At 45.3% G+C, this 23,310-nt stretch overlaps 1 protein-coding gene across 2 annotated transcripts in view; it reads right to left on the reverse strand.

Moving 5' to 3' along the window:
* STX17 (syntaxin 17) overlaps positions 1 to 21,256 on the reverse strand; it is a 158,060-nt gene extending 136,804 nt beyond the window's left edge. Inside the window, exon 1 of one of the 2 annotated variants that reach the window (XM_040432628.1) lies at positions 21,178 to 21,256. The gene's annotated coding sequence lies outside the window, so the exon portion shown is untranslated. Of the gene's footprint in view, positions 1 to 21,028; positions 21,119 to 21,177 lie in introns of those variants that run through there. The other variant, XM_040432629.1, reaches the window with a different exon arrangement.
* Positions 21,257 to 23,310: the final 2,054 nt, after the last annotated feature.

Genomic DNA, 23,310 nt, shown 5'->3' on the forward strand with positions numbered 1-23,310 from the left:
GAGGAGGGACTTAAGTTCCTGAAAGAGGGGAGGGAAGTTACTGGAGTACAATGAGGCATACGTAGGAGTAATATGAACCCCTAGGTACTTCAGCGTGGTTTCCGACCATCGATAAAAGAAATTGCTCTGGAGCAATGTTAGATCACGGGCGGGTATAAGGATAGGTAGGGCTTCTGACTTAGAAGCATTGACCTTGTATCCCAAAAGGTCGCCGTAGTGAGTTAAGGCTTTTTGTAGGTTTGGTAGTGTAATGTGGAGATTGGTCATTGGTTGGTTGATTGGTGAGGAGGACATTGTCCGCATACAGGGAGATCTTAAACTCCCTGCCCCGTACTTTAAGGGGTTCAGTCGTATGTGTGCTGCAAGGGGTTCTATACACAATGCAAAAATAAGCGGTGACCGCGGGCAGCCCTGACGTGTACCATTAGAACTATTGAATGGAATAGAGGAGCTGAAGGGCAACTTGACAAGCGCCGAAGGAGCAGAGTAGAGGCTGAGGATGGCTTGCAGAAAGGGTCTTGCGATACCGAAGGTTCGGAGGGTTTTGAATAAGAAGTACCAATCGAGTCGGTCGAAGCCCTTTTTCTGCATCAAGGCTCAAAATAACTGTGGGGGTCGAGGTACGCATCGCCACATTAATCAGGTCAACAACACGGCGAGTGTTATTTCCGCCTTGTCGATAGGGGATAAACCCCCCCTGGTCCTTGTGGACCAGGCTGGGGAGCCACAAATTCAGGTGAGCAGTGAGAATACGGGTGAAAATTTTCAGGTCTGCGTTAAGAAGGCTGATCGGTCTATAGCTAGCTCAGTCCTGAGGGTCTTTACCCGTCTTGTGGATGATTACAATATGGGATGACAGCATAGATGGCGGGATTGGAGAATCCAGTAGAAATGAGTTGAGTAAGGCCAGCAGATTGGGGGAGAGTTCTGATTCAAACGTTTTGTAGTACAGGTCTGTGAACCCATCAGGTCCCGGAGATTTGCCTAAGGGGAGAGTTTCAGTCACATCCCTGAGTTCCTCGGATGATATGGGGCTGTTCAGAGAGGCGACTGCCTTCAGAGAGACCTTGGGCAATTTACAAGAGGCTAAGTAATTCCGTATGCGGGGTGGTGGGGGGGGGGTGCGAGTGTTTGTCGGCAAGATTATACAATTTATAGTAATAATCACGAAAGCATTGAGCAATCGTGTCAGGGTGGTATTGGGGACAGTCAGCGGTGTCTTTCACCACCTAGGGAGCAGGCTTGGAGGTAGCATCCTGTAATTGACTGGCCAAGATAGTGTGGGCTTTATTAACTTTTTCGTAATATTGCTGCTTGGACACTAAAATAGTGATTAATCGCCCAACCCTTATGGCAACACAGCACAGAAATAAAAGCCACACCTTGCTGGTTGCGATGGGTAACAAAGCTTTTATTTTAGACAGTTTTATGAATCTCAACAACAAAATAGGTTATAAATGATATTTATCATCAGAACATGCACAGAAGTACAATGAGGCATACGTAGGAGTAATATGAATCCCTAGGTACTTCAGCGTGGTGACCGACCATCGATAAAATATATCACCTATACATAAACCATAAACTGTGCACTGCTGCCCCACTACACTGCTGTCCAGCAGCCAGTAATCTTCTCCTGCAGCTCCAGTGTAGTCATCAGTTGCAGCTGCAGGTGGTGATTAGCATGCACACAGCCTATGGCTCTTAAAGGGGTTGTCTCACTTCAGTAAGTGGCATTTACAGTTGTGCTCATAATTTTACATACCCTTGCAGAATTTATGATTTCTTAACCATTGTTCAGAGAATATGAATGATAACACAAAAACTTTTCTTTGACTCTTGGTTGGCTGAAGCCATTTATTGTCAAACAACAGTTTTCACTCTTTTTAACCCCCTAAGAACCTTGCCATTTTTCACCTTAAAGGGGTTGGCCACTATATATGTACTTTCCACTATATAGTGGGAGGTAGGGTAAAAAAAGAGTTTCCAAATATACTTTATTTAAAAAATCCGAACGGTAATGTTTTTATAATGAGCCCCGCCCTGCGTGCAGCCAGTTTGTCCATGGCTGCATGTGACATGGAGGGGCTATAGAGAAAGCTTGTCCATGGCTTTATTCTAACTGCACATGCGCTGCTTTTCCTAATAAGAGCAGTGCATGCCCAGTCTGCCCCTGCCACTGGCGCACTTCCTGCTCTGACTCTGTCTCTACAACCGGCTTATTCCTGTTCGGAGTGGGAAGAAAAGTAAGAGTGCGTCGGAGATCATATCCAGGCCATTCTGAGAATGTTTTCTCGGCACATATTGTACTTCAAAACAGTGGTAAAATGGAATAAAAAAATTACATTTTTATTTATAAAAAAAATACAAAATTTACAATTTAAAAAAAAAAAATAGCAAATTTACAAATTTCAATTTCTCTTCTTTTATAATAGATAGTATTACCTCCAAAAATAGTTATTACTTTACATTCCCCATTAGAGTTGTTTCGATACCAAAATTTTTATTCGGTTTCGATACCATAAAAAAGTATTGCGATACTCGATACCATTCGATACCACACGAAAAAATAAAACGCAAAAAAAAAAAAAAGCCGCGTGCCTTCCGCATTTTATGGAACATCCGTCCCATAATAGAACAGTCCTATCCTATTTTTTGGGTGGCCAAGGTGACATAAAACAAAAAATCGTGCAGTTTTTACTTTTTTTTTTTTTTCTTTTACAGTGTTCACCGCATAAGAGATATTTTTTGATATTTTGGACTTTTCGGACATGGAGATCTGTAATATTTTATTTATTGTTTATATATTTTATATGTAAAATTGGGAAAGGGGGTGATTTATACTATTTTGGTGTATTTTTTTTAAACTTTTTTTTTTTACAGTTTATTTAATAACTATTTCCCCCCTGAGGTGAGGCGACTCTGTGGCCACTGCCACTAACTATTTTAATACTGTGGAGGGGGGTGGCGCACTGCACCACCAATGATAGTTAACATTTAATATACAAATACAGCCGGCGGAAGAAACACATTGCCGGCACCTGACCTCTGACAGGGCCCGGCAGCTGAGGGGTTAATTGCCGCGTATCGCAGCACCCTGTCAGAGGCAGGGTGCCGGCAATGTTTTTCTGCCGCTTGTATTTGTAATGTATTAAACATTAGTTATCATTGCTGGCGCAGTGGCCACAGCCCCCTCCTCCGCCCCTCTGCGCTCTCATTGGTGGCAGCGGCAGCAGCAGCACACGGGGAGGGAGAGACTGCTTCCTTCTCCCCGTGGAGAGCAGCGCGCTCATGTTCTCTGATACTGGGCTGTGCAGTAGCACAGCCTAGTATGGATAAAAGACAAATCGTATCGATACCGGGACAAAAGTATCGACTGGGTATCGAAAGTTCGATACCCGAAACAACCCTATTCCCCATATGTCTACTTCATGTTTATTTTTTGGGGACGTTAGAAGGCTTAGAAGTTTAGAAGCAAATTTTAAAATTTTTGAGAACATTTCCAAACCCCAATTTTTTCATGACCAGTTCAGTTATGAAGTCACTTTCTGGGGCTTACATATTAGAAACCACCCATAAATCACCCCATTTTAGAAACTACACCCCTCAAGCTATTCAAAAGTTATTTTACAAACTTTGTTAACCCTTTAGGTGCCCCACAAGAATTAAATATAAATGGGAATGAAATTTCAAAATTTCTCTTTTGTTTAGCAGATTTTACATTTTAATCTATTTTTTCTGCAACACATCTAGGGTTAACAAAACTCAAAATCTATTGCCCTAAATCTGGAGTTTACAGAAACACCCCATGTGTGCTCAAAAACTGATGTAGGCTCCAGAGTGGAAGGAGCACCATATGGCTTTTGGAGAGCGGATTTAGCTGGAATGGTAATTGGGAGCTATGTCGCATATGAAGACATCCTGAGGTGGCCCTAGAGTGGAAACCGCCAAAAAGTCACCCCATTCTGGAAACTACACCCCTCAAGGAATATTTCAAGGTGTGTAGTGAGCACTTTGACCCATCAGGCATTTCACAGAATTAGGAAACGCTTGGCTGTGAAAATAAAAAAATTAAAACATTTTCTAGAAAAAGTTGCTTTACACCAACTGTGAGGAATATGGATTATCATTTATTGGCAGCCCTGATTTTCATCTGAATCACCTTTCTGTCAGTCCACATGCAAATAGGCTCTTACTCCACTACCTCTGCCATCCACAGGGGGTCCTAGCTCAAAGGATGCCCCAGGTGGATAGACTCACACCTCTTCCAGCAGCTAGGAGCCAGGCCAAGGTAACAGGAAGGATCTCTCAATATGGGGTCCCAGCCCTTCCCCAGTTCAATCAGATTAGTAGACATATTGGGGTCGGCGAGTTATAAGGAATTATGAATCGTCCATCCCAGGCATAATTCGGTTATATTTTTGCAATCCTGGGGCAAAGCCCAACATCACGTAGTTCTGGCTTAATGATAGGATGCCCGGAAGGGGAGATATGCATATCTCCCCACAGAAACCACATAGCGGCACCATGTTTGGACTCAAGTTGTAGACGGAACCCAGGCGGATCAATTGGGCCCAGAACCATCTTCCTGCGACATTCTGGTCTGTGGCTATGAGCCCTAAGGGGTTTTATGGGTCATTTGCTGCCAGCACCAGAGGAGGGGTGGACCCTACCCATAGGCGGGGAGGGGAGCGGCTGGCTACAGGTCATAAGCCCATACAAGCCAGCGGGCAGTGTCTTTTCTGAAGGGGGTCACATCGTGCCAATGTGTTTGGAGAGACCGGGAACCAGCTGACCTCACTGCCCCCACGTTACTGCAGCCAAGGACTATTGCACCATTATAACCTAACGGAACTTTCATCTTACCCAGTGACTTTTTGCTCTGCTTAACCCTGTTGTACCTGTATCTGTAACCTCAGACCACTGTATATATTCTCTGTGTATATTGTGTTATATCTAGTATGCCCTTAAGGCGATTAAATATATAATTTAATCTTGTGCTATCCTGTATTTCGAATCCCCACGTCCGTGTTTCGGCCTAATTATAAGCTACCGCGGGTTGGTTTCTCACCCTATATAATCCCATTAGCGGACCGGGCTTATATCAAACGAGAAGCTGGTGGCAGATTTCCTGGGCTGAGAAGGCGCTGTTTCGCTGCAGCAGTAAAAAGGCTCTCAGCTTGTTGCCTCGCTGTGCCCGCGTGGACAGGAGGTCTCTTTGTAAACTGTACCGAGCTGACCTTGCCTGCTCCTCTGGAGGGCGTAATGTCACACTTTGGTAACAAGTGACCATATTGCGACTCGTGAGCTCGACGTAGGTGACGTCAAGCGGGCACAAGGCGTGGTATTCGTCACACCAACAATTTTAACTTTAACAAGGGGTAACAGGACAAAATGCATCTCAAATTTTGTTCCCCATTTCCCCCCAAATATGACAACACCCCATATGTGCTCAAAAAATGATGTATGGGCGCATGGCATGGCTCTACAGTCAAACAGCTAAATATGGATTTTGCTTACCTGAATTGGCAGACATGGATTTTAGGTGCCATGTCGCATTAAATAAATTCCTGAGATCCCCAGAAATCAAAAACCCCAAGAAGTGACCCCATTTCGGAAAGAGCACCCACATACTAACATTTTACGTGGTGGAAAGGGTACTTTTTAGCAAACAGGTGTCTCACAGAAGGCAGAATTACTTGAGAGAAGCATTTCAAAGCACACATTTGTAAAAATGAAAAATTACTAGCAGACCCAAATTTTTCGCTTTCACAAGGGGTTAAAGGAGAAAATGCACCCCAGTATGTTCCCCATTTTCTCCCTATTTTGCGAACACCCCATATGTGCTCGTAGCCTGCTGTATTGGCGCACAGCAGGTCTTTAGAGGCAAATTGCAAAATATGGTTTTTGCAGGCTTGAATTGGCAGACATGAATTTTAGCTGCCATGTCACATTTAAAAAGTTTCCTGAGGTCCCCAGAAATGAAAAACCCCAAGAAGTGACCCCATTTTGGAAAGAGCACCCCCGTAAGAACATTTTAAGTGGTGGAAAGGATACTTTTTAGCAAACAGGTGTCTCACAGAAAATAATATGTAGTGGTTGTTGGAAAGTGGATATGCAAGCGAGGTGGACTAAATCAGATATAAAGTGTAAATATTACAGGGAGCATAAAGGATGAAATTAATATTTGGTAGATTCTGAAGTCCTGCATGCACAGGCCAGGTTTTTCAGGGCAGGTTTCGCATTGGTAAATGGTGTCTTTTCTTATCCCTCTTTTCTGAAAACCCCGCATTTTTTGGGGGTCCTTCCCTTCCTTGCTGTCTGGGGGACTTGACCTGGAAAATGTTGCCCTGGTACGACACGGGCACCATGACTTCCTGAAGTACTGGGACCCTCTCCGGCCTGGGTTTGATAAATTAGGTCCTTGATAGCCACCTCTTGGAACTGAAGGAAAGTTCCTCTGTGGCCTCAAGATTGACATAGGATGTACGCATTGCACATTGCCATCTGTACAATGTGTACGGCCAGCTTTTTGTACCACACTTTTGTTTTTCGTGTGGCACTGTAGGGCTTCATAAGTTGATCTGCAAGATCCACCCCTCCCATGTGCCTGTTGTAATGGAAAAGATGCAGTCTGGCTTGTTGACAGTGGTAGTGGTACCTCGTACAACGGCAGGGGAGCTGGCACTAGTGTGAATGGTGGTCAGTACAAGGAAGTCCCTCTTGTCCTTGTACTTAACCACCAGCATGTTATCATTGAGGAGAGCCCTACTTTCACCCATTCTCAGTGGTTGTCCTACCAGGGATCTAGGGAGGCCTCTCTCCCTGGCAGTTAGGGACCTGAATAGGGGTATGCTGGTATAATAGTTATCCACATAGAGGTGGTAACCCTTATCCAGAAGTGGGTGCAGTAATTCCCACACAATCTTCCCAACTCCTAGGACGGGGGGGCATTCTGGGGTTTCTATCCTGGAATATTTCCCTTCGTAAATGCGAAACTTGTGGATGTACCCGGAGCTACTCTCACAGAGTTTGTATATTTTTATGCCATACCTTGCCAATTTGCTAGGCAGGTATTAGCAGAACCTAATCCTCCCTTTGAACAATAATAGGGACTCATCTACACTGACATTTTTCTCTGGGTTGTACACCTCACCAAACTTGTTGCTGAAGTGGTCAAGGACAGGCCTAACCTTGAACAGTCGGTTAAATGTTGGGTCATTTTGGGGTGGGCACTGTGAATTGTCATTATAGTGTAGGAATTTTCAGATTAATTAAAATCGCTTCCAGGTCATGGTCTGACTGTAAATTGGAGTCTGGTAGAAAATGTCAGAACTCCAATATTGCCTAACGTTTGTTTTTTTAATTACGCCCCTATGCAGCACGAGTCCCCAAAACTTCATCATCTATGCTGCATCTACTGGGGTCCAACCTAGGGGTCTAGCGTATGCCGAACTAGGGTTCTGAGCAATGAATTGTTGGGCGTACAAATTAGTTTGGGCCACCATTAAATCTAGCTCAGTGAAGCCCGCACAATCTATCAGAATTCCTGAGTTGTCCGCAAACTCAGGAATTTGGGGCTGATAATTGTCAGGGGGTGGGGTCCATGTGGGCTCACTCTGGGGGGTTGCCTCATCTGGTACCCTGGGGCGCCTTCTAGAGGGTCCCTCATCAGCGGATGATGATGAGGATGTTGAGGGGGTAGAGGAAAGTGGCATCCTCTTCTCCCTCACTGGCAGACTCCGTATCGGAGGAAAGCATGGCGTATGCCTCTTCAGCTGTGTATAGTCATTGGGATGGACGGGCCATTTTTATTTTATTGGGGTGTGATGTGTGAAACGTGTAAACCTTTATTTACTGTGGGGTGTGTATGTAGTGTTTTCACACGTGAAGGGGCTTGTAGAAAATGAAAAATTAAATTTAGGCCTCATGCACACGACAGTTGTTTTGGTCCGCATCCAAGCCGCAGTTTTTGTGGCTTGGATGCGGACCCATTCACTTCAATGGAGCCGCAAAAGATGCGGACAGGAAAAAAAATATAACATGCCCTATTCTTGTCCGTTTTGCAGTTATATCAATGGCTGTCCGAGCCGTTCCGCAAGTTGCGAAAAGCACATGGACGCCATCCGTGTTTTGCGGATCTGCAATTTGCAGACCGCAAAACACACAACGGTCGTGTACACGTAGCATTAGAAGAAAAGTTGTAATTTAAAAAAAAGTGTTTTCTGCAGAAAAAAAAGTGTTCTGCACAAAAAAGAATTCTGCACAAAAAAGAAAGTCTTTTCTGCACAAAAAAGAAAGTCTTTTCTGCACAAAAAAGAAAGTCTTTTCTGCACCAAAAAAAAACTTGCAGTGCAAACTGAGCAGACGCGATCAGTAATGGACACTACTGATCGGTGCTGTGGGGTTTTGCTCTGGTAGACAGGCTAACGGACGTAGTATAGAGGCAATCACAAAGTCTTTAACTTAAAGGGATTCTGTCACAAAGATTTGTGCTATAGAGCTGCGGACATGCACGGCTAGATCACCGCTAGCATGTCCGCAATATACTCCTTGCTGGCTGACGTCACAGAGCTGGAGCGCCGAAATCTCGCGATGCACGAGCTAGCGCATGCGTAGTTCGTTCCCTGTGCCGATGCCAGCACAGGGAATGAACATGATGCCAACACTGCGCATGCGCTAGCTCGCGCATCGCGAGATTTCGGCGCTCCAGCTCTGTGACGTCAGCCAGCAAGGAGGAGATTCGGAGGATGCGGGGCGGTGCTGGGCTCCTTTCCGCTGGACTCATCTCCGGACACAGGACACATATCAGGTTCATTTGCATATTGATCAAAACGGTTTTTTAACACAATAAAAGCGCAGAGAGCTGTGGGGACTGGGTATTGCAGATGTGCTAGCGGCCATCTAGCAGTCCATGTCCCCAGCTCTATGCACAAAATCCTGGTGACAGGTTCCCTTTAACCACTTAAGGACCACAGGTTTATACCCCCCTAAAGACCAGGCCCTTTTTTACAAATCGCCACTCCACAACTTTAGCGGTTTATTGCTCGGTCATGCAACTTACCACCCAAATGAATTTTACCTCCTTTTCTTCTCACTAATAGAGCTTTCATTTGGTGGTATTTCATTGCTGCTGACATTTTTACTTTTTTTGTTATTAATCGAAATTTAACGATTTTTTTGCAAAAAAATGAAATTTTTCACTTTCAGTTGTAAAATTTTGCAAAAAAAACGAGATCCATATATAAATTTTGCTCTAAATTTATTGTTCTACATGTCTTTGATAAAAAAAAAATGTTTGGGTAAAAAAAAAATGGTTTGGGTAAAAGTTAGAGCGTTTACAAACTATGGTACAAAAATGTGAATTTCCGCTTTTTGAAGCAGCTCTGACTTTGTGAGCACCTGTCATGTTTCCTGAGGTTCTACAATGGCCAGACAGTACAAACACCCCACAAATGACCCCATTTCGGAAAGTAGACACCCTAAGGTATTCGCTGATGGGCATAGTGAGTTCATAGAACTTTTTATTTTTTGTCACAAGTTAGCGGAAAATGATGATTTATTATTTTTTTTTTTTTTGTTACAAAGTCTCATATTCCACTAACTTGTGACAAAAAATAAAAAGTTCTGTGAACTCACTATGCCCATCACGAAATACCTTGGGGTCTCTTCTTTCCAAAATGGGGTCACTTGTGGGGTAGTTCTACTGCCCTGGCATTCTAGGGGCCCAAATGTGTGGTAAGGAGTTTGAAATCAAATTCTGTAAAAACTGACCAGTGAAATCCGAAAGGTGCTCTTTGGAATATGGGCCCCTTTGCCCACCTAGGCTGCAAGAAAGTGTCACACATCTGGTATCTCTGTATTCAGGAGAAGTTGAGGAATGTGTTTTGGGGTGTCTTTTTACATATACCCATGCTGGGTGAGATAAATATATTGGTCAAATGCCAACTTTGTATAAAAAAATGGGAAAAGATATTTCTCTCACCCAGCATGGGTATATGTAAAATGACACCCCAAAACACATTCCCCAACTTCTCCTGAGTACGGAGATACCAGATGTGTGACACTTTTTTGCAGCCTAGGTGGGCAAAGGGGCCCATATTCCAAAGAGCACCTTTCGGATTTCACTGGGCATTTTTTACAGAATTTGATTTCAAACTCCTTACCACACATTTGGGCCCCTAGAATGCCAGGGCAGTATAACTACCCCACAAGTGACCCCATTTTGGAAAGAAGAGACTCCAAGGTATTCGCTGATGGGCATAGTGAGTTCATGGAAGTTTTTATTTTTTGTCACAAGTTAGTGGAATATGAGACTTTGTATGAAAAAAAAAAAAAAAAAATCATCATTTTCCACTAACTTGTGACAAAAAATAAAAAATTCTAGGAACTCGCCATGCCCCTCACGGAATACCTTGGGGTGTCTTCTTTCCAAAATGGGGTCACTTGTGGGGTATTTATACTGCCCTGGCATTTTCCAGGGGCCCTAATGTGTGGTAAGTAGGTAAATGACCTGTGAAATCCGAAAGGTGCTCTTTGGAATATGGGCCCCTTTGCCCACCTAGGCTGCAAAAAAGTGTCACACATCTGGTATCTCCGTACTCAGGAGAAGTTGGGGAATGTGTTTTGCGGTGTCATTTTACATATACCCATGCTGGGTGAGAGAAATATCTTGGCAAAAGACAACTTTTCCCATTTTTTTATACAAAGTTGGCATTTGACCAAGATATTTCTCTCACCCAGCATGGGTATATGTAAAATGACACCCCAAAACACATTCCCCAACTTCTCCTGAGTACGGCGATACCAGATGTGTGACACTTTTTTGCAGCCTAGATGCGCAAAGGTGCCCAAATTCCTTTTAGGAGGGCATTTTTAGACATTTGGATACCAGACTTCTTCTCATGCTTTGGGGCCCCTAGAATGCCAGGGCAGTATAAATACCCCACATGTGACCCCATTTTGGAAAGAAGACACCCCAAGGTATTCAATGAGGGGCATGGCGAGTTCATAGAAATTTTGTTTTTTGGCACAAGTTAGCGGAAATTGATATTTTTTATTTTTTTCTCACAAAGTCTCCCTTTCCGCTAACTTGGGACAAAAATTTCAATCTTTCATGGACTCAATATGCCCCTCACGGAATACCTGGGGGTGTCTTCTTTCCGAAATGGGGTCACATGTGGGGTATTTATACTGCCCTGGCATTCTAGGGGCCCTAAAGCGTGAGAAGAAGTCTGGAATATAAATGTCTAAAAATTTTTACGCATTTGGATTCCGTGAGGAGTATGGTGAGTTCATGTGAGATTTTATTTTTTGACACAAGTTAGTGGAATATGAGACTTTGTAAGAAAAAAAAAAAAAAAATTCCGCTAACTTGGGCCAAAAAAATGTCTGAATGGAGCCTTACAGGGGGGTGATCAATGACAGGGGGGTGATCAATGACAGGGGGGTGATCAGGGAGTCTATATGGGGTGATCACCCCCCTGTCATTGATCACCCCCCTATAAGGCTCCATTCAGATGTCCGTATGTGTTTTGCGGATCCGATCCATGTATCCGTGGATCCGTAAAAATCATACAGACGTCTGAATGCAGCCTGACAGGGGGGGTGATCAATGACAGGGGGGTGATCAGGGAGTCTATATGGGGTGATCACCACAGTCATTGATCATGCCCCTGTAAGGCTCCATTCAGACGTCCGTATGCGTTTTGCGGATCCGATCCATCTATCAGTGGATCCGTAAAAATCATGCGGACGTCTGAATGGAGCTTTACAGGGGGTTATCAATGACAGGGGGGTAATCAATGATAGGGGGGTGATCAGGGAGTCTATATGGGGTGATCACCACAGTCATTGATCACGCCCCTGTAAGGCTCCATTCAGACGTCCGTATGCATTTTGCGGATCCGATCCATCTATCAGTGGATCCGTAAAAATCATGCGGACGTCTGAATGGAGCTTTACAGGGGTGTGATCAGTGACAGGGGGGGTGATCAATGACAGGGGGGGGGGGGTGATCAATGACAGGGGGGTGATCAGGGAGTCTATATGGGGTGATCACCACAGTCATTGATCATGCCCCTGTAAGGCTCCATTCAGATGTCCGTATGTGTTTTGCGGATCTGATCCATGTATCCGTGGATCCGTAAAAATCATACGGACATCTGAATGCAGCCTGACAGGGGGGGTGATCAATGACAGGGGGGGTGATCAGGGAGTCTATATGGGGTTCAGGGAGACGCCTGTATGTGTTTTGCGGATCCGATCCATCTATCAGTGGATCCGTAAAAATCATGCGGACGTCTGAATGGAGCTTTACAGGGGTGTGATCAATGACAGGGGTGTAATCAATGACAGGGGGTGATCAGGGAGTCTATATGGGGTGATCACCACAGTCATTGATCACGCCCCTGTAAGGCTCCATTCAGACGTCCGTGTGCGTTTTGCGGATCCGATCCATCTATCAGTGGATCCGTAAAAATCATGCGGACATCTGAATGGAGCTTTACAGGGGTGTGATCAATGACAGGGGGGTAATCAATGACAGGGGAGTGATCAGGGAGTCTATATGGGGTGATCAGGGGTGATCAGGGGCTAATAAGGGGTTAATAAGTGACGGGGGGGGGGGGTGTAGTGTAGTGTAGTGGTGCTTGGTGCTACTTTACTGAGCTACCTGTGTCCTCTGGTGGTCGATCCAAACAAAGGGGACCACCAGAGGACCAGGTAGCAGGTATATTAGACGCTGTTATCAAAACAGCGTCTAATATACCTGTTAGGGGTTAAAGAAAATCACATCTCCAGCCTGCCAGCGAACTATCGCCGCTGGCAGGCTGGAGATCAACTCTCTTACCTTCCGTTCCTGTGAGCGCGCGCGCCTGTGTGCGCGCGTTCACAGGAAATCTCGGCTCACGCGAGATGACGCCAATCGGCGTTAGTGTGACCTGGGAGCGCCGCAGAAATGACGCCTTTCGGCGTTAGCGTGACGGTAAGTGGTTAAACAGTACGGTGTTTATTCACACATAAGGAAAAACAAAATGACCGTTCTCAGTTTTGGTGTTTGTTCACACCATGCAATGTCCATAGAACAAAATCACCTGGTTAGCAGTTTTCCATCCACAGTCCACAGCAGGCTTTAGGGGCCCGTTTCCCGGCATGCGGCTCTCAGCCGTTTAGCAAGGCACAAATTCACAGGTCCCAAAACACAGAGACTCCCCAGCTTCTCTGTCAGATGGAGGATAAACCACACCCAGCTGAGACTGCTGGCTGGGTTTTATATAGGCCAAAAAAGACCCAGTCTGGAGCGTGGGGAGCAGCCGCCCACCCAGCACTTTGGCTACTCCCAGTAAGAGCCGGCCTGGATCGGCTTTACAGCCATACTAACAACAAAACAATGTCAGTCAGCACTAGCTGACACTTAAAACTACCAACTCTTACCTCACCGAGGCCAGGAATCTCGTGACACATACCTTCCATCAATGACGCCCCCTTGCAGCTTCCTACAGTGCTCAGTGGTTGCAAAATGCACGTACGCTGATGGTGCGTTCGTGCAAAAATCTAAACTGACACTAACTGAAATTGATATACAGTGGATATAAAAATTCTAGACACCCCTGTTAAAATGTCAGGTTTCTGTGCTGTAAAAAAATGAGACAAAGATAAATAATTATAATAACGTTTTTCCACCTTTAATGTGACCTATAAACTGTACCACTCAATTGAAAAACAAACTGAAATCTTTTAGGTGGAAGGAAGAAAACTAAAAAAAACTAAAATAATGTGGTTGCATAAGTGTGCACACCCTCTTATAACTGGGGATGTAGTTGTGTTCAGAATTAAGCAATTACATTCAAAATCATGTTAAATAGGAGTCAGCATACACCTGCCATCATTTAAAGTGCCTCTGATTAACCCCAAATAAAGTTCAGCTGCTCTAGTTGGTCTTTCCTGAAATTTTCTTAGTCGCATCCCACAGCAAAAGCCATGGTCCACAAAGAGCTTCCAAAACATCAGAGGGATCTCATTGTTAAAAGGTATCAGTCAGAAGAAGGGTACAAAAAAAATTCCAAGGCATTAGATATACCATGGAACACAGTGAAGACAGTCATCATCAAGTGGAGAAAATATGGCACAACAGTGACATTACCAAGAACTGGACGTCCCTCCCAAATTGATGAAAAGACGAGAAGAAAACTGGTCTGGGAGGCTACCAAGAGGCCTACAGCAACATTAAAGGAGCTGCAGGAATATCTGGCAAGTACTGGCTGTGTGGTACATGTGACAACAATCTCCCGTATTCTTCATATGTCTGGGCTATGGGGTAGAGTGGCAAGACGAAAGCCTTTTCTTACGAAGAAAAACATCCAAGCCAGGCTACATTTTGCAAAAACATATCTGAAGTCTCCCAAAAGCATGTGGGAAAAGGTGTTATGGTCTGATGAAACCAAGGTTGAACTTTTTGGCCATAAATCCAAAAGATATGTTTGCCGCAAAAACAACACTGCACATCACCAAAAGAACACCATACCCACAGTGAAGCATGGTGGTGGCAGCATCATGCTTTGGGGCTGTTTTTCTTCAGCTGGAACTGGGGCCTTAGTTAAGCTACAGGGAATTATGAACAGTTCCAAATACCAGACAATATTGCCACAAAACCTTCAGGCTTCTGCTAGAAAGCTGAACATGAAGAGGAACTTCATCTTTCAGCATGACAACTACCCAAAGCATACATCCAAATCAACAAAGGAATGGCTTCACCAGAAGAAGATTAAAGTTTTGGAATGGCTCAGCCAGAGCCCAGACCTGAATCCAATTGAAAATCTGTGGGGTGATCTGAAGAGGGCTGTGCACAGGAGATGCTCTTGCAATCTGACAGATTTAGAGTGTTTTTGCAAAGAAGAGTGGGCAAATCTTGCCAAGTCAAAATGTGCCATGCTGATTCACATTAAAGGTGGAAAAAGTTCTGAAATGATTTATCTTTGTCTCACCCATTTTAACAGGTGAGTGTAGACTTTTTATATCCACTGTATGTATATATATATATATATATATATATATACACACACACTATATATATATATATATATATATATATATATATATATATATATACACACACACTGCTCAAAAAAATAAAGGGAACACTTAAACAACACAATGTAACTCCAAGTAAATCACACTTCTGTGAAATCAAACTGTCCACTTAGGAAGCAACACTGAGTGACAATCAATTTCACATGCTGTTGTGCAAATGGGATAGACAACAGGTGGAAATTATAGGCAATTAGCAAGACACCCCCAATAAAGGAGTGGTTCTGCAGGTGGTCACCACAGGCCACTTCTCAGTTCCTATGCTGATGTTTTGGTCACTTTTGAATGCTGGCGGTGCTTTCACTCTAGTGGTAGCATGAGACGGAGTCTACAACCCACACAAGTGGCTCAGGTAGTGCCGCTTATCCAGGATGGCACATCAATGCGAGCTGTGGCAAGAAAGTTTGCTGTGTCTGTCAGCGTAGTGTCCAGAGCATGGAGGCGCTACCAGGAGACAGGCCAGTACATCAGGAGACGTGGAGGAGGCCGTAGGAGGGCAACAACCCAGCAGCAGGACCGCTACCTCCGCCTTTGTGCAAGGAGGAACAGGAGGAGCACTGCCAGAGCCCTGCAAAATGACCTCCAGCAGGCCACAAATGTGCATGTGTCTGCTCAAGCGGTCAGAAACAGACTCCATGAGGGTGATATGAGGGCCCGACGTCCACAGGTGGGGGTTGTGCTTACAGCCCAACACCGTGCAGGATTGGCAAATTTGCCACTGGCGCCCTGTGCTCTTCACAGATAAAAGCAGGTTCACACTGAGCACAAGTGACAGACGTGACAGAGTCTGGAGACGCCATGGAGAACGTTCTGCTGCCTGCAACATCCTCCAGCATGACCGGTTTGGCATTGGGTCAGTAATGGTGTGGGGTGGCATTTCTTTGGAAGGCCGCACAGCCCTCCATGTGCTCGGCAGAGGTAGCCTGACTGCCATTAGGTACAGAGAGATCCTCAGACCCCTTGTGAGACCATATGCTGGTGCGGTTGGCCCTGGGTTCCTCCTAATGCAAGACAATGCTAGACCTCATGTGGCTGGAGTGTGTCAGCAGTTCCTGCAAGACGAAGGCATTGATGCTATGGACTGGCCCGCCCGTTCCCCAGACCTGAATCCAATTGAGCACATCTGGGACATCATGTCTCGCTCTATCCACCAACGTCACGTTGCACCACAGACTGTCCAGGAGTTGGCAGATGCTTTAGTCCAGGTCTGGGAGGAGATCCCTCAGGAGACCGTCCGCCACCTCATCAGGAGCATGCACAGGCGTTGTCGGGAGGTCATACAGGCACGTGGAGGCCACACACACTACTGAGCCTCATTTTGACTTGTTTTAAGGACATTACATCAAAGTTGGATCAGCCTGTAGTGTGTTTTTCCACTTTAATTTTGAGTGTGACTCCAAATCCATGGGTTAAAAAATTTGATTTCCATTTTTTTTATTTTTGTGTGATTTTGTTGTCAGCACATTCAACTATGTAAAGAACATAGTATTTCAGAAGAATATTTAATTAATTCTGATCTAGGATGTTATTTTTGTGTTCCCTTTATTTTTTGGAGCAGTGTATATATATATAAAACTAACTACCACTAACTGAAGTTATTTTTTCACACACAAAAAAAGTGGAACAAAAAATAACTAAAAAATGAGCAGATGCTACTGAGCACACTACTGATCGGGGCTCTGCAGCACGCACGCACACAGATCGTGAACGCTGGCTAAAAATTTAACATATCTATATATATATATATAGAAATATTCCAGCTATTCCAGATGTTCTTCTTATTTCTTCTTTTCAGCAGCAAAAGGATTAAAGTCCCAGTAAGCCACAGCAGCACAGAAACTCTCTGCATGCAGTCACGAGCTAGAATGGCTGCATGCAGGGAAGTTCAGCCTCTTCCTGTGAAGCTATAGCGCTGCCATTGGCTGGAGCGTTGCTCCAGCCACTCGCAGCGCTGGCAGGGGACCCAAAACACTGGTGTCCCCTGCCTCACCTCGGATGTGACCGATGCTGACCAGTTCAGCACCTGCCACCGTCCCCTGACCTCCTCCCAACCCGCCCCGCAGCTTCTGACAACTTCCTGCGCTGCGATGTGCCGGTCTCATTGATCGGCTAATCACAGAGCTTGGAGCTGCAGGGGGGGGGGGATCGGCACCATGCTGCCCTTACCTGGCATGGCTGCCTGCCGGTAAGAGCAGCCATGGTTCCGCAATTTCACCCCGATCTTCCCCCAGAGCCCCGCAGACCTCATGAAGTACATGTACGTCATGAGTCTTTAAGTCCCGTCCAGATATGACGTACATGTACGTCATTGGTTCTTAAAGGGGTTAAATCATAATCACAACACAACCTACCCAACTGGCCCTTATCAAAAGTGTACAAAGCCTGGTGATTTGGCCTGATAATATGCACACAACTTGACACAAAAGGGTTACAATGGCTATTAAAAGTAACCATCTTCACCTGTGATCTGTTTGCTTGCAATTAGTGGGTCTGTATAAAAGGTCAATGACTTTCTTGACTCCTGACAGACCCTTGTATCTTTCATCCAGTGCTGTACTGATGTTGTTTGGATTCTAAGTCATGGGGAAAGCAAAAGAATTGTCAAAGGATCTGCGGGAAATGGTAGTTGAACTCTATAAAACAGGAAAGGGATATAAGAAAATATCAAAGGACTTGAGAATGCCAATCAGCAGTGGTCAAACTAATTAAGAAGTGGAAAAATAGGGGTTCTGTTGAAACCAAACCACGGTCAGGTAGACCAACTAAACTGTCAGCCACAACTGCCAGAAAAATTGTTCGGGATGCAAATCCTACGCAAATGCCACAAAGTATCCCACTTACAATGAGACAAGCCTCAAATCTTCTGGGACAAAGTCATTTGGAGTGATGACACAAAAATTTTACTGTTTGGACCCAACCATAAACACTACATTTGGAGAGGAGTCATCAAGGCCTATGATGAAAGCTACATCATTCCTACTGTAAAAAATGGTGGTGGATCGCTGATGTTTTGGGGATGTGTGAGCTACAAAGGCACAGGAAATTTGGTCAGAATTGATGGTAATATGAATGCAGTAATGTATCAACAAATACTGGAGGAAAATTTGCACTCATGATCCTGGAAGCTGCGCATAGGACGTACTTGGACATTCCAACAGGACAATGATCCAAAACACAAGGCTAAGTCGACCTGTCATTAGCTACAGCAAAATGAAGTGGACATCTCAGTCTCCAGACCTCAATATCATTGAGCCACTCTGGGGAGACCTAAAACATGCAGTTCATGCAAAACAGCCCAAAAATTTTGGGGAACTGGAGGCTTTTTGCCAGGAATAATGGGCAGCTTTATCATCTTGATCACAGCATCTAAAGGCTTTAATGACCGCGATCGGCATTATTGCCGGTCGCGGTCATTAGATGCAGGTCTCTGCTGTTGGAAGTTTACCCATCGCTCTATAGGCGATCAGTGGCCAGGACAGTATACAGCAGATCAATGCACTGTATAGGTGATCAGAAGACAGGACAGTATACAGCAGATCAATGCACAGCGTCAGCCATATATACTTATCCGCAGGCACTGCGTAGATGATCAGAACCCAGGCCAGTATACAGCAGATCAATGCACTGAGTGAGGCATATATATTTATCTGTAGGCACTGTGTAGATGATCAGAAGACAGGACAGTAAACAGCAGATCAATACACTGTGGGAGCTAGGGTTGTTTCAGGTATCGAAATTTCGATACCCAATCAATACTTTTGTCCCAGTATCGATACGATACCGGGATTTCCATTTTTTTTGTACTGGGCTGCGCAGTCTAGTATCACAGAACATGAGCGCGCTGCTGTCAGCGCGCTCATGTTCCCTCAGCAGCACAGGGGAGAAGGAAGCAGTCTCTCCCTGTGCCGCGCTACCAATAAAGAGAGAGGAGGGGGGGAGGGGCGGGTGCACTACGCCACCAATGATAGGGGGACCTTTCATGGGTCCGGATTTTGTTAAGTTAGCAGGCTACATAGAGCGGCGCCCAGGGATCTCCATGCACTTACTATTATTCCTGGGCGCCACTCCTTTCGCCCGCTGTGCCCCCGTTACCATCTCCTGCTCCGTATGCTAATTACTACTATGGGAGCAATGGGGAGGAGACATCAGCTTCTCTCCTGGGCGTTCCTTCTCCCTGGCTGTAGCGCTGTCCAATAACTGCGCAGAGCGTCACAGCCAGGGAGAAGAAACGCCCAGGAGAGAAGCTGATGTCTCCTCCCCATTGCTCCGATAGTAGTAATTAGCATACGGAGCAGGAGATGGTAACGGGGGCACAGCGGGCGGAGTGGCGCCCAGGAATAATAGTAAGTGCAGGGAGATCCCTGGGCGCAGCTCTATGTAGCCTGCTCATGAAAGGTCGTCTTTAACGTTTAATACAGGAGGCAGGTGCCGGCAGCAAAATCACATAGCCGGCACCCTGCCTCTGACAGGGAGCTGCGATCAGTGGCAGTTAACCCCTCAGGTGCAGCACCTGAGGGGTTAACTGCTGCTGATCTGCTGCCGGCACCCGCCTCCTGTATTAAAGGTTAATTATCATTGGTGGTGCAGTGCGCCTTCCCCCCTCAACCCCCCCCCAGTATTAAAATACTTGGTGGCAGTGGCCACAGGGTCCCCTCCCCTCCTCTTCATTAGTGACAGTGGCAGCTTCTGAATGGAGCCCCAGCAGTGTAATCCTGGGGCTCCGATTGGTTACCATGGCAGCCAGGACGCTACTGAAGCCCTGGCTGCCATAGTCAGCTCCCTGCTGCTGTGTGCACAGAGCACAGAGCAGCAGGGAGATTGTAAAGTCCTATTCACCCTGATAGAGATCTATCAGGGTGAATAGGACAAGGATGAAAAGATCCCAGGATAGTTATTAAATAAACTGTAAAAAATAAATAAAAATATTAAGTATAAATCACCCCCTTTCCCAGTTTTACATATAAAATATATAAACAATAAATAAATAAACATATCACATATCGCCATGTCTGAAAAGTCCAAACTATTAAAATATAAAATCTATGCGGGGAACGCCGGAACAGAAAAAAAGAAAAACTGCGCGATTCGACATTTTTTAAAATGCAGAATGTACGTGCCTTTTTTATAGTTTTATTTTTTTCATGACGTATCGAATGGTATCGAGTATAGCAATACTTTTTTATGGTATCGAAATCGAATAAAAAATTTGGTATCGCAACAACTCTAGTGGGAGCTATATATATATATTTATCTGTATACCATACCTAAGTGTCCCTCGTTTGGAGGGACAGTCCCAGTTTTTGACCCAAGCCTCCCTCTTTGCTCCTTTAAGGGGTTATCCTATAATATAATAACCCTTATAAGGCCCCGCAAAATGCCCAGTCACCACATCTAGGTTATACTTACTTTGGTCCCTTGCACCTGCGTCACTCCTGATGCCCGCTGCTACATTTCCCCGTCGCACAGATCAAAACATCCAGCGAGGGGGGACGGGGTGCAAGCCAATAGCAGGCAGCGACAGGAACGAGCCTCCCTAACAACGCAGAAGAGACGGGTATGCATCGCGGGTGACGTGGAGGATGCAGCGGCAGCTGTGCGAGCATCAAGTGGGGTAAGTATAACCTGTATGTGGTGCCCAAACATTTTGGGAGGCATTATAGGGGTTGGATACATTTTTACATCTGAGGTACAGATTTGCATTATTACATTTACTATATTGATCCAGAATGTGTTTCCCTGGTTTCCTGTCTATATATTAAAGCCTGCCTTGCATATTATTTCCTTATTTGATGCAATTTGGATTAGAAAAATGTTATATTCAGATACATTTTTACGCTATTGTGTGAAAAATAAAAAACAATTATTGAAGTATATAAATATGCAGGAAAAGTGCATCTTCCACACATTAAACTATGTGTCCCTCTTTGAGGGAGGTACGTACGGTATACAGCAGATCTATGCACTGTGTGACCTATGTATACATAACTTCCGGAAACAGAGACCTGGCAGACTGGCCAGTGACTAGCTGCCCTCACAATCCACCCTCTCAGGGAGGGACACATGCCATCTCCGTGGGTTCGGGAGCCTTACCTTTCCGGTCTAATCCCTGTAGAAGCTTCAGGTTCTTAGAGAGCTCCAGGACCTTTGATGATGTCATGAACATGTGATCAGGCACATGAATGGGAGGAGTTATGTCCAGGGCTTCCTGCTTCTCAGGTTCTTCTTCTCATCCTCAGGTAGAAGTTGGTTTCTTCCCCAGTTTCTTACCCACATTATTTGTATTTCTTTTTTAATGAGTTTTAAGGAGACCTTATCGCCAGTAATAAATAAAGTTGCAGGCTGCTGTCCTGTAGGAACACGATAGAAAAATAGAAATGATGGCACACAAATGGGCATCAAAGTGGGCACAAAAGGTGGGATTTAAAGGGTTAAATGCGTTCGGGCCAGTGATCTTGCACTGCCAACATACAGAGGGTGATGTCCCTTATCTCATATGCAGTTGAGTTCAGCCTGGCCCCAACAGGTTCTGGGCATGAGAACTGGCATCAAAGAGGGCAGAAAGACACTTTCAGTGATTTAAATAAGTGGTGTTGCCACAAGAACTGGCATCAAATTGAGTAAACAGAAACATTTCTCTAATTTTCTTATATGAATTAGTAACTGGTCTTTTTAAAGGGTTAAATTAATTTGGGGCACTGATCTCACAGTGCTAACATGCAGAGGGTGATACCCCGCATCAAATACAGTTAATCAGCCTGGCCCAAACAGGTTTAGGGCACAACAATTGGCGTCCAAGTGGGCAAACTGATTCTTTTCACGGATTTGGATAAGTAAATGGCGTTTTTAAAGGGTTAGGTGAATTAACGCCACTGATCTCACACTGCAGACATACAATAGTAAGATGGTGCTTTATGTTTAGTTATTGTTTTCACATTTTCTATGCCAGTTCTATGTCAGTGTGGTATTCAGTGCTGAATAGTCTATCACAGTCTGGTCAGTAACCTTCCCCCTAATGGGCTATCACGGTGATTGGCCATTCAGGCGATACACATAACAGCGCAGAATACCACACTGACATAGAGTCTGTCTGCTCACTTTCATGCCAGTTCTTGTGCCCAGAACCTGTTTGAGCAGGCTAATCTCAACTGTATCTGATGCGAGCTTGGCATTTCTGGGGCCCCAAGCAAAATTATATCTGGGGGCCCTAATCAGGACAACCAGCCAGGAATCGCCATTCCCGGCAGCGGTTCCAAGTCTGTCCACTGCTGTATCTGCATCTTTAGAACACAGATACAGTTGAAAGCTGTGGCCAGAGATAATTCTAACTCTTCTGTTGACTGAGGTGACAATATAAATGGCGCCCCCACCCTCGTGCCAAATTCTCAATCCCTCCCCTCTCGGCTTACTGCTACAGTCATATTTACGTTCTCTCTCCTCATCTTCTCCATTCAGACCAGGCCATCATGACAAATGATTTCAGCCGCATCTTCTCTTTGCAGAGTTTGTCACACAGACATCTTAGATTCCTCACTTTTCCATCATCCTCCACCTCTTGGTGCCCCAACAGTGTCATCCTGCTGCCATCTACAATACTGTGCCAGCTTGTATCCTAGCATTCCCCCCTGTATTATGTCCCCCAACAGTGCCTCCTGCATTATTAGTATCTCCCCCAGCAGTGACCCTTGCATTGGAATGTCCACCACCAGTTCCCCCCTGCATCATAATGACCCCAGTGCCGCACCTGAGGGGTTAATAGCGGCGGATCGCAGTGCGCAGTCATAGAGGCTGGGTGCCGGGTATGGGATATGTCCGGCACCCGCATGGCAGCCTGCGTTTGTATTGTAAGCATAAACGATATTCATTGGTGGTGCAGTGGCCATAGCCCCTCCCCTCCTCTTCCCTGCTATCAGCCCATTGGTGGCAGCAGCAGTACAGGGGGGAGGGACCGCCTCCTTCTCCAACTGCGGGGACGCTTACGGTATATTTCCCTATCGCCGATGTTGCATGCACCGACAATGAGGAGGATGAGCGTCGGCACCGACGATACGAGGTGGATGTGTCACATTTGGCATACGTACGCCATTACGGGGTATGCAGTTATGTCTACTGTACACAGTACATGTGTGGCCTCATGAAAAATACATTAACCACGCGTGTGCTGGCGGAGGAGAGCGAGGATGGCTCCTCCACAATTCATCCCAGCTGCCAAACTGTTTGGGTTCT

This window comes from Bufo bufo, chromosome 5 (genome assembly GCF_905171765.1).
Source record: "Bufo bufo chromosome 5, aBufBuf1.1, whole genome shotgun sequence".
Classification (NCBI taxonomy): Eukaryota; Metazoa; Chordata; class Amphibia; order Anura; family Bufonidae; genus Bufo; species Bufo bufo.